This window comes from Eptesicus fuscus, chromosome 3 (genome assembly GCF_027574615.1).
Source record: "Eptesicus fuscus isolate TK198812 chromosome 3, DD_ASM_mEF_20220401, whole genome shotgun sequence".
Taxonomy (NCBI): domain Eukaryota; kingdom Metazoa; phylum Chordata; class Mammalia; order Chiroptera; family Vespertilionidae; genus Eptesicus; species Eptesicus fuscus.
In genome coordinates, this window is record NC_072475.1 from 41,784,333 (window position 1) to 41,793,308 (window position 8,976).

At 40.9% G+C, this 8,976-nt stretch overlaps 1 pseudogene; it reads left to right on the forward strand.

Moving 5' to 3' along the window:
- The first annotated feature begins 8,046 nt into the window (after positions 1 to 8,046).
- Positions 8,047 to 8,609, forward strand: LOC114231822 (prothymosin alpha-like; annotated as a pseudogene).
- The last annotated feature ends 367 nt before the right edge of the window (positions 8,610 to 8,976 follow it).

Below are 8,976 nucleotides of genomic sequence, written 5' to 3' on the forward strand. Positions count from 1 at the left end.
GGCATTCAGGGAGCTGTCAATGTCCTCCCCTAGGAGTCATTCCGAGAGGTGCTCAGAAATAACACGTGTCAGTGGGAAAAACGACTCCCTCCCAGTGCCTGGCCATAAACGGCCAGCAAACCATGTGCGTGAGAAGATATTTATGAAGACCAAAAGGAAGCTGCCTGGTCTCCTCTTAAGACCCCACAATAGTATTCTCACAAAATCCTTTTAAAATAAAGTCCTACTAGGGAAAACTTTTTTTTCTCTCTTTGGGAGGAAGTAGAGAGGAAAGAGCAAGGGCTTTGGGGCCTGGTTCCAATCCTAGTGCTGCCACTTACTGGCAATGAGACACTGGGGAGATCCCTTAGCCTCTCTAAGGCTCGGTTTCCTCATCGGTAAAATGAGAACACCACCAACAATAGTAAAGTGACTGAAAGCACATTTTCTGAAGCCAGACTGCCAAGGTTTGAACCCTGGGCTTCTCCCATTTATAGATTGTGTATTTTGGAGGGGACATTACTTAGTCTAGCTTCTCAGACGACCCATTTGTAAAACAATAATAGTACCTATCTATAGGGTTGATGTGAGGATTAAATGAATATGTAAAATATTAAATGAGATGTATAAAATGCTCAGAACAATGCCTGGCATTTGGTAATACTGTATAAGTACTATTATTACTATTTCTTATGTGCATGTTATGGAGAATATAAGACATAAAGTATACAAAAAGTATCTGACCTAGAATAAGCCTTCAATAATTCTCTAATATTGGGAAAAGGTGAGCTTTGCTCTAAAAAGTTTCTGTAGGTGAATAAGGCAGAAGATCTAAGCAAAATCTGTAAGAAAATATGAGTACATATCTGATGTAAGCATCACTAGGCCAACCCATTACCACAGCCCCATTCTGGCCCAGGCTGTCTTATTGGGAACATTTTCCAGGAAATGATGCAAGGAGGGGTGGTCTCACTGGGTGGAAGAGGCAGAGATTGGAGATTATGAGTGGAAAAGTGACCAGGATTTGAGGGGGTGGTTGTCAAGAAGAAAATCCTCAGAGAGGGAATGCCAGAAGACTTCAGGGAAATTCCACTTTAATGCTTGTGACCTGTACCCCACAAGTTTAGGTGAGACTCCAGGAGGCTGGCAGAGAATAGCTACTGCACATGTGAGAACTGATGAGAAATTCTGAAACGTGCACATTCTGGAGATAGACAACTGGTGTTTAGGCCCAGCCAGAAGGGACAGACTTTGGTGAACACCCTGTGTATTCAGGTGAAACTCTTATAAAGACTGCATTCTAGCATAAATGAAACACCATCAGAGTTGCCATAGGATTAAGGCCATACTCTAGGAGTAAGGACAAAACAGAAATGGAGTTGCCCTAAGAAAACCTAAAACCAGGTCCCAGAAAGATCAAGGTGATCCACCAGTAATTTAACTGCCTGGCAAATAAAAATCTAAAATTATTTGTAAGTAGATAAACCTCCACAACATATCATCCACCATATCCAGCATAAAATAAAAAAATGAATGGTACTGCAAAGCAGCAGGAAAAAGTAACCAATAATCAAGAGATAAAATAGTCAATAGATACTGTCTCATGTATGTTTTTGTAACTGGCAGACAAAAACTTCAAAATAACTATGGTCAATATGCCATATTGGTAGATAAACAAAGTGGATTATTTCAACAGAGCATAATTAAAATCTATAATGAAGAACCAAGTAGACCTGCTGTAAATACAAAACATCAACAACTGAAATTAAGAACTCAGATTTGTTTAACAGCAGACTGAACACAAAAGAAGAGACGAATGTGTTCTGACTCCAAAATGCCGGGAAGGTTTCATGGTGAATGTGGTATTTTTCTTAACTACATGGTATGTAAACAGGTAAATATATACAGTCGAGATCTGTATACTTTACTATATGCAAATTTTAACTCAGTTTAAAAACTGAAAGAATCCAATAAATTCAAGTTGTGGAAAAAAAGAACTGGTCAAACAGTGAAATAAGAACTGAGTCCAATGTAGGGCAACCCACCATCCCAGTTCGTCCAGGACTGAGGAGTTTCCTGGGACACACCACTTTCAGTGCTAAACCTGGAAAACAAACATGACTGGGGACCATAATTCAAATACCTAATTCCAAACACTAATATGATGGTCACTGCTCCTGCTTATGGGGCTTGTTACGGAAGGAAATCAAACTACTCTTTAGGATCATTCATGTTTATTGACAGTTGCTCTTTTGAAGAGCAGTGCTCAAGGTTGTTCCTGGTATAGGAGTAAAAAAAAAAAATGATCGACCTATGGTTTGTTATCTGTTTGTGTTTAATATTATTCTAAATTGAGACGTAAAGAACTCATGATGCTTTCCAGTTTTTCAGCATCTCTTGGCATCTTTATCGGCAAAATGGTAGGCTGGCACAAGTGTGTCTCAATCACTCCTTTCAGCTTTGTCATTCTATGGTTCTCTAATTCTATATAGTGACTTCAAGTCCCCACTGCTCGAGACACACCTCATATTTCAGTTTCCTCAATAAACTCTGTTAATTGCCAGGCTGGAGTCTGAGATTATGAACAAAAAGTCAATCTTAAAAGGCTATATACTGTATGATTCCAATTATATACCATTCTGGAAACAACAAAAAAACTAGGAAGACAGCAAAAGGATCAGTGGTTGCCAAAGGTTGGGGACGTGGGAGGGATAAACAGGCAGAGCACAGATAATGTTTAGGGCAGTGAAACTATTCTGTATGATATTATAATTGTATATACATGCCATTATACTTTTGTCCACACTCATAGTATCCTATATAATAAAAGGCTAATATGCAAATTGTCCCATCGACTGGGAGTTTGATCAGGGGGCCGGGCTGGCCCGTCAACCGCCTGCAGCCCCCCTACCCCCTAGCCTAGCCCAATGGGCCCCTATCAGGGCCGGCCAGCTGGACCCCACCTGTGTGCAAATTTGTGCACTGGGCCTCTAGTGTACAATATCAAGAGTGAACACCAATATAAACTATAGACTTTGTGTGTCGATGTAGGTACATCAGTTGTAACAATGTACCACTCTGGTGTGGGATGTTAATGATGAGGAAGGTTTGCCTTGGGAGATAAGGCATAGATGGGAAATTTCTGAACTTTCCACTCAATTTTGCTGTGAACTTAAAACTGCTAAAAAAAAAAGTCTATTTTATAAAAACATTTTAGATAATAAAAATTCCTCCAAAAAAATTAGTTTTTAAGCAAATGAACACATACTATAACATAGCTCTCCAAATAATTACAAACAGGGAGAGATCAGAGAAAATTCATAACCTTAAACATTTATATCAATAAAATAAAAATGAAAATATAATTTTCAACTCAAAAAAATGACAAAAATTAAGCAAATTGAAAGAAAGTACAAGAAAGAAGATATTAAGGATAAGAGGAGAAATGAATAAGGTAGAGAAGAGGAAAGCAATAGATCTATTATCTGAACACTGTTTCTTGTCCTACATATCCTGTCATTCTCTCCTTTGACTGTACCAGTTCTTCCTGGTTCTGTGTCATGAAGCCTTTGCCAACTGCCCATAAAGATTTTGCAACTAGGCAGGGCTCTGATGCCTGGTAACCATTGTGACATTGAAGCAATTACGAATTTTGATAAATAGGAACCTGAAATGGAAACTGGACAATAAGGTCAAATTGCCCTTTCAGGCTTTCCCATGTCTCTGTTTTATGTTGAAACCAAAGGGTGAGGCAGCGAGACAGTCTGAGCAAATGCTAGGAAGAGGAAAGGGGAATGAATGGTCAAGTGGGCACTCTTTCTCAAGGGACAAACAGCATTCCAGGAAAGAAAAATACTCCCAAGTTTACTAACAATTATATAAGGAACATAGAGCAGAACAAAGAAATAAGGGCCAAAAAGTAGCCCCTTGTTTTGTCTTATCTTCTACATCTGTGAGATAAGGCTTTCTACCCCTCGATGCTTCTCTCTACCCTGGTTTAGATGGCATTCAATGTATGGTCCTCGTGTGACTCCAAAAAGGCTGCAAGTACAAAATGAAAGTCACCCATTTCTTTTAGCACATGACTACATCCAGGGATTCAGTAAAATTAGACAGTGAGATTGAAACAAATATAATGGGGGGGCCGTGTCTACCTGCTGCCCACCTCCCTGTTCACTGTCTTCTTTACTGCTCCCCACAGAAGGAGAAAGTACTAAGCTGATGGGTGATCGTTTTGGATGCAACTGAGCCAAGGAGGGAGACCAAGTTCGACTCCCTAAAACCCTTGAGGTCAATGCAGGAGTGAGGAATGGGGTTCTTCTTTCTCTGTCAGTGTCCACCTTCTCGCCCCATAAAAATACTTTTAGATTGAATGAATCATACCATACTGGAAATTTGACCAACATAACTTCTTGAGAACCTACTATGTGCTGGGCACTATGCTAGGGCTACAGAAAGAAAAGAAAAGAAAAGAAAAGAAAAGAAAAGAAAAGAAAGAAAAGAGAAGAAAAGAAAAGAAAAGAAAAGAAAGAAAGAGAAGAGAAGAGAAGAGAAGAGAAGAGAAGAGAAGAGAAAAGAAGAGAAGAGAAGAGAAAAGAAAAGAAAAGAAAAGAAAACATTACCCCCCTCCCCCTAAATTCCTTATTTAGTGGAGTAGTTCACAGTCTAATGGAAGAGGTAGAAATCATTTCCATCTACTATGGTGTTTACAAGGGGTAAGCTTTGGGTTCTGTGGAAATAAAAAGTCTGGGTGAGCAGGGTTGGGGTCAGGGAAGGTTTCCTTGAAGAAATGACATCAGACTGAGGGTTGACGAATGTGTAGGAGTTAAGCCAGTCCTAGAAGGATAGGAAAGGCATTCCTACAGAGAGAACAGCACCAGCCAAGCCGTGTCCTAATGGACACCATATGTGGGGATGGGAGGAGGAAAGGGAGAGAAATGGTGAAATAAAATGTAAGTAATGAACTTCAAAGAAGTGCATTAAAAATAAACCCATAGCCTTCTCTCAAAAAGTAAGAAGGGTAAAAAAAAAAAATCATCTTTGGAGTAGATTTGGTTAAAGCAAACTAAGCAACTTCCTAATCTCTGGTGGCCTTTCAATCACAAGGCAGGCATTGACCTCTAAATCTCAGACAACAAATGGCAAGCAAGTGCAATAGCACACACGCACACACACGCGCGCGCGCACACACACACACACACACACAGAGAAAGGGAGGGCAGAAGGGCGGGAGAGAGAGAGGGAGGGAGGGAGAGACAGAGAGAGAGAAACACTGTTGTCTAGATTCCAAACCACACAGCAGTTAAGTAAGAGATTATATCATAAACTATACAAACCCATGGAGAGTGGGGCCAGTCTGCTCTTCTGGGGAATAGACACAGCATTATCTAAGAATTCCCAGCTCTATCTCTGCCTGTAAAATGATTGTTAGCAATATGAACTCTGTCCCACATTCTATCCCTTGGGAGGTATATTAACTCACTTGGCATAAAGATGTGAGACCTGCTATGTTCCTTTTGTGGACTAAGTTGTGTTTCCGCCAGTGCCTCAAAATGTGACCTTATTTGGAGATAGGGTCTTTACAGTGCTCATCAAGTTAACGTGAAGTCATTAGGGTGGGCCCTAATCCAGTAAGACTGGTGTCCTTATAAAAAGGGGGGATTTGGACACATGGGCACACAAAGAGGGATGGCAAAGTGAAGAGACAAAAGTAGAAGCCATCTGCAAGCCAAGGAGACAGGCCTGGGACAGATTCTTCTCTCACAGCCCTCAGAAGGAACCAACCTTACCAACACCTTGATTTTGGACTTCCAGCTTCCAGAACAGTGAGATGATAAATTTCTGCTACTTAAGCCAAAAAAAAAAAAGTGTGACGTGGGTTGCAAAGGGTGGAAGTAGCAGATGCCCCAAAACATCTCTGCCATGGTCTCTGCTATAACACAATTTTTATTCCTGGCCTTTCTATTTCCTTGCCGCATGCCTCAGTTTCTCCATCTGACAATGACAATTATAAAATTTGCCCCTAAATTCCTTATTTAGTGGAGATAAATGAAATAACTCCTAACATGGCTTGAGCTCCTTGAGCAATGGCCATGTATCCCAGATAACAGGACCCAGGAAGCCAGAATCAACTTAATCTAGACCAATGAACCTGAAGGAACAAAGACAGCTTCAGCAGTTGCATCAATACTTCTCTTTTTTTTTAGTATGTTTTTATTGATTTAAGAGAGAGAAAAGGGAGAGGGCGAAAGAGAGAGAAACACTGATGAGGGAGAATCATCTATCGGCTACCTCCTGCATGCCCCCTACTCTACTGGGAATCAAGTCCGCAAGCTGGGCATATGCCCTGACTGGGAATCGAACCAGCGACCTCTTGGTGCATGGGACGATGGCCAACCAATTGAACCACACCAGCCAGGGCTGTTCCATCAATATTTCATTCATTCAACAATGTTTATTAAGTACCTCCTTTGTGCACTGTATGAACAGAACTGATACTCGCTTATCATTGTTTTCTAGTCTCATTCCACATCCCTTGTCTGTGACTGATGGATAAGAGAAATGGACCACTCTACATGCCAGTGTAAGCTGTGCTCATGGGAGATTACATCTCAACCCAGCCCTGCCACACGGGGAATGGGGAATAAAGCCAGTGACGAAGAAGGCAACAGAACACTGTGTCCAGCTCACCTGGGGATGCTAGTCAGGTAGGTCATGACATTCAGAAAGTCCTCATCTGAGATGTGTTTGAAGCCCACAAACTCTGGAAAAGTGATGACTGGGGCACCATCTTTCCCTCGGCCTCCTGCAACAAAAGTGGGTGGTCAAGATGTTAGCACAGTGGTTTCATGTCATGCCTCTTGCAGACAGAAGACTCTGACTAATATCAAGTCAGGAGATGTGTATTGGCTTCCCATTTTCTATCTATATGACTTCAGAGTAGAATGTGGGAAGTCTGACACTGAACTATTTTAAACAAGTTGTTCATGCTTGCTCGGTGGTATGGTGAGAATCTGATTTTTGAATCCTTTGAAGGTAGTTGCTGTGTGAAAGGTAATATTGATTTAATTATTTAACATAGGTAGAATAGTAAAGAACACCAGCACAAATACATAATACTTCTGTTCTTTTTTTGTAGTCACTAAATTAAAAAGTTAAAATGGTAGTTAAGAGAGTTAACTCTTAAATCAGTAACCTGGTTGAAATCTTACTTTGCCACTTAATTTCTATGTTTTTTTAGGCAAGACACTTAACCTACGTAGGATATATATATGTAATACTTGTACCTACCTCAAAAGGTGTTGTGAGAATTAAGTGAAAACATAAGAAAAGCTCCTTAGCAGAGTGCTTGTTGCATATAGGTACTCACTAAATAGTGACCATTATGGTTATTACTATTAATGAAGGCACAATAAGCTGCCGGCACTTTGATAATTTATAAACAGGAATATAAGACATCCCTGTGAGAATAAAAATGTACAATTAACATTTAAATATTTAGCTCATTGGAGCAGAGGCTACCAGGTTAAATTGAATAGATTTCCCCATCTCCTAGCAACTAGATTCTAGCTTCATGGTTCCTGTGCGTCAGGTACCCAGGGAACCACAGTGAACTCACAGAGGCACCATGAATATTTTAAATTTTTAGGGGAAAAACAATAGTTGGCATCTGTCACCCGCTCTGCATGATATTAGCTTGAGGTAGTTCACAGTTTCAACAAAAAAATCACACTAAATTCTTTTGAATAGCATTGTATCTTTGTGGAGGTGGTTTGAGGTGGCTGCTGGGATAAAAGCAAGTGCAGGATGAAAGTGAGTGTAGAACAGGAAGGGAGGCTAGTGATGTTTAGTTTGATTCCAAAGTTTGAGATCACTGTAGTTACCAAAGAATGAAATTCTTAGTATTATTATTTTTTTTCAGACAGCTACTGAGTTGTTAAAATGTGTAGACTTGGTTGTTTTAACTGTTTGGTATTGGTTTTGGACAAAAAGGGCTGTAAAAAATTCCTGAGACTGGCTGCTCTGAAAAGCCATCTTTGCATTGCTCCTGTAGCTGCCTCTCTCTCTTTCCCAGAGTCCTCCATCTCTCGCTTTATAAAAATCCGCTGCGTCGGATCACCGTCGTGCCCCATATGTCAGACGCGGCTGAGGACACCAGCTCCGAGATCACCACCAAGGACTTAAAGGAGAAGAAGGACGTTGTGAGGAGGCAGAGAATGGAAGAGATGCACCTGCGAATGGGAACGCTGATGAGGAACATGGGGAGCAGGAGGCTGACCATGAGGTAGGCGAAGAAGAGGAAGGGGAGGGGGGAGGAGGAGGAAGAGGACGAAGATGAAGGTGAGGAGGCTGAGGCAGCTACGGGCAAACGGGCAGCTGAGGATGATGAGGGTGACGATGTTGACACCAAGAAGCAGAAGACCGATGAGAGGATGACTAGACAGCAAAAGAGGAAAAGTCAAACATTTTTAAAAAAAGGCCTTCGTGATCTATTCACCTTCCACTTACCGTCTCAGAATCTAAAGGTGGTCACCTTCGGAGAGAGTCCCTCAGCCTACCCATCCACCCACCTGGGGCACCGCCACCTGCAGATGGCACGCACTCGCCACCACCCTACCAAAACCACGTGAATTTGCAACAGGGGAGGAGAAAAGAACCAAAAACTTCCAAGGCCCTACTTTTTTTCTTAAAAGTATTCTATAAATGAACATTTGTTTGTATTTTTTATTTACATTTTATATTTTTGTACATATTGGTAGGGATCAGCCATTTTCAATGATCTTGGTATGACCAAACCAGCCTTTGGAGCATTTTCTGTCCTACTTCTGACTTTACTTGTGGTGTGACCATGTTCATTATAATCTCAAAGGAGGAAAAAAAAAAACCTTGTAAAAAAAGCAAAAACAACAACAACAAAAAACCCACCATCTTATTCTGAGCATTCCAGTAACTTTTTGTGTATGTACTTAGCTGTACTATAAGTAGTTGCTTTGTATG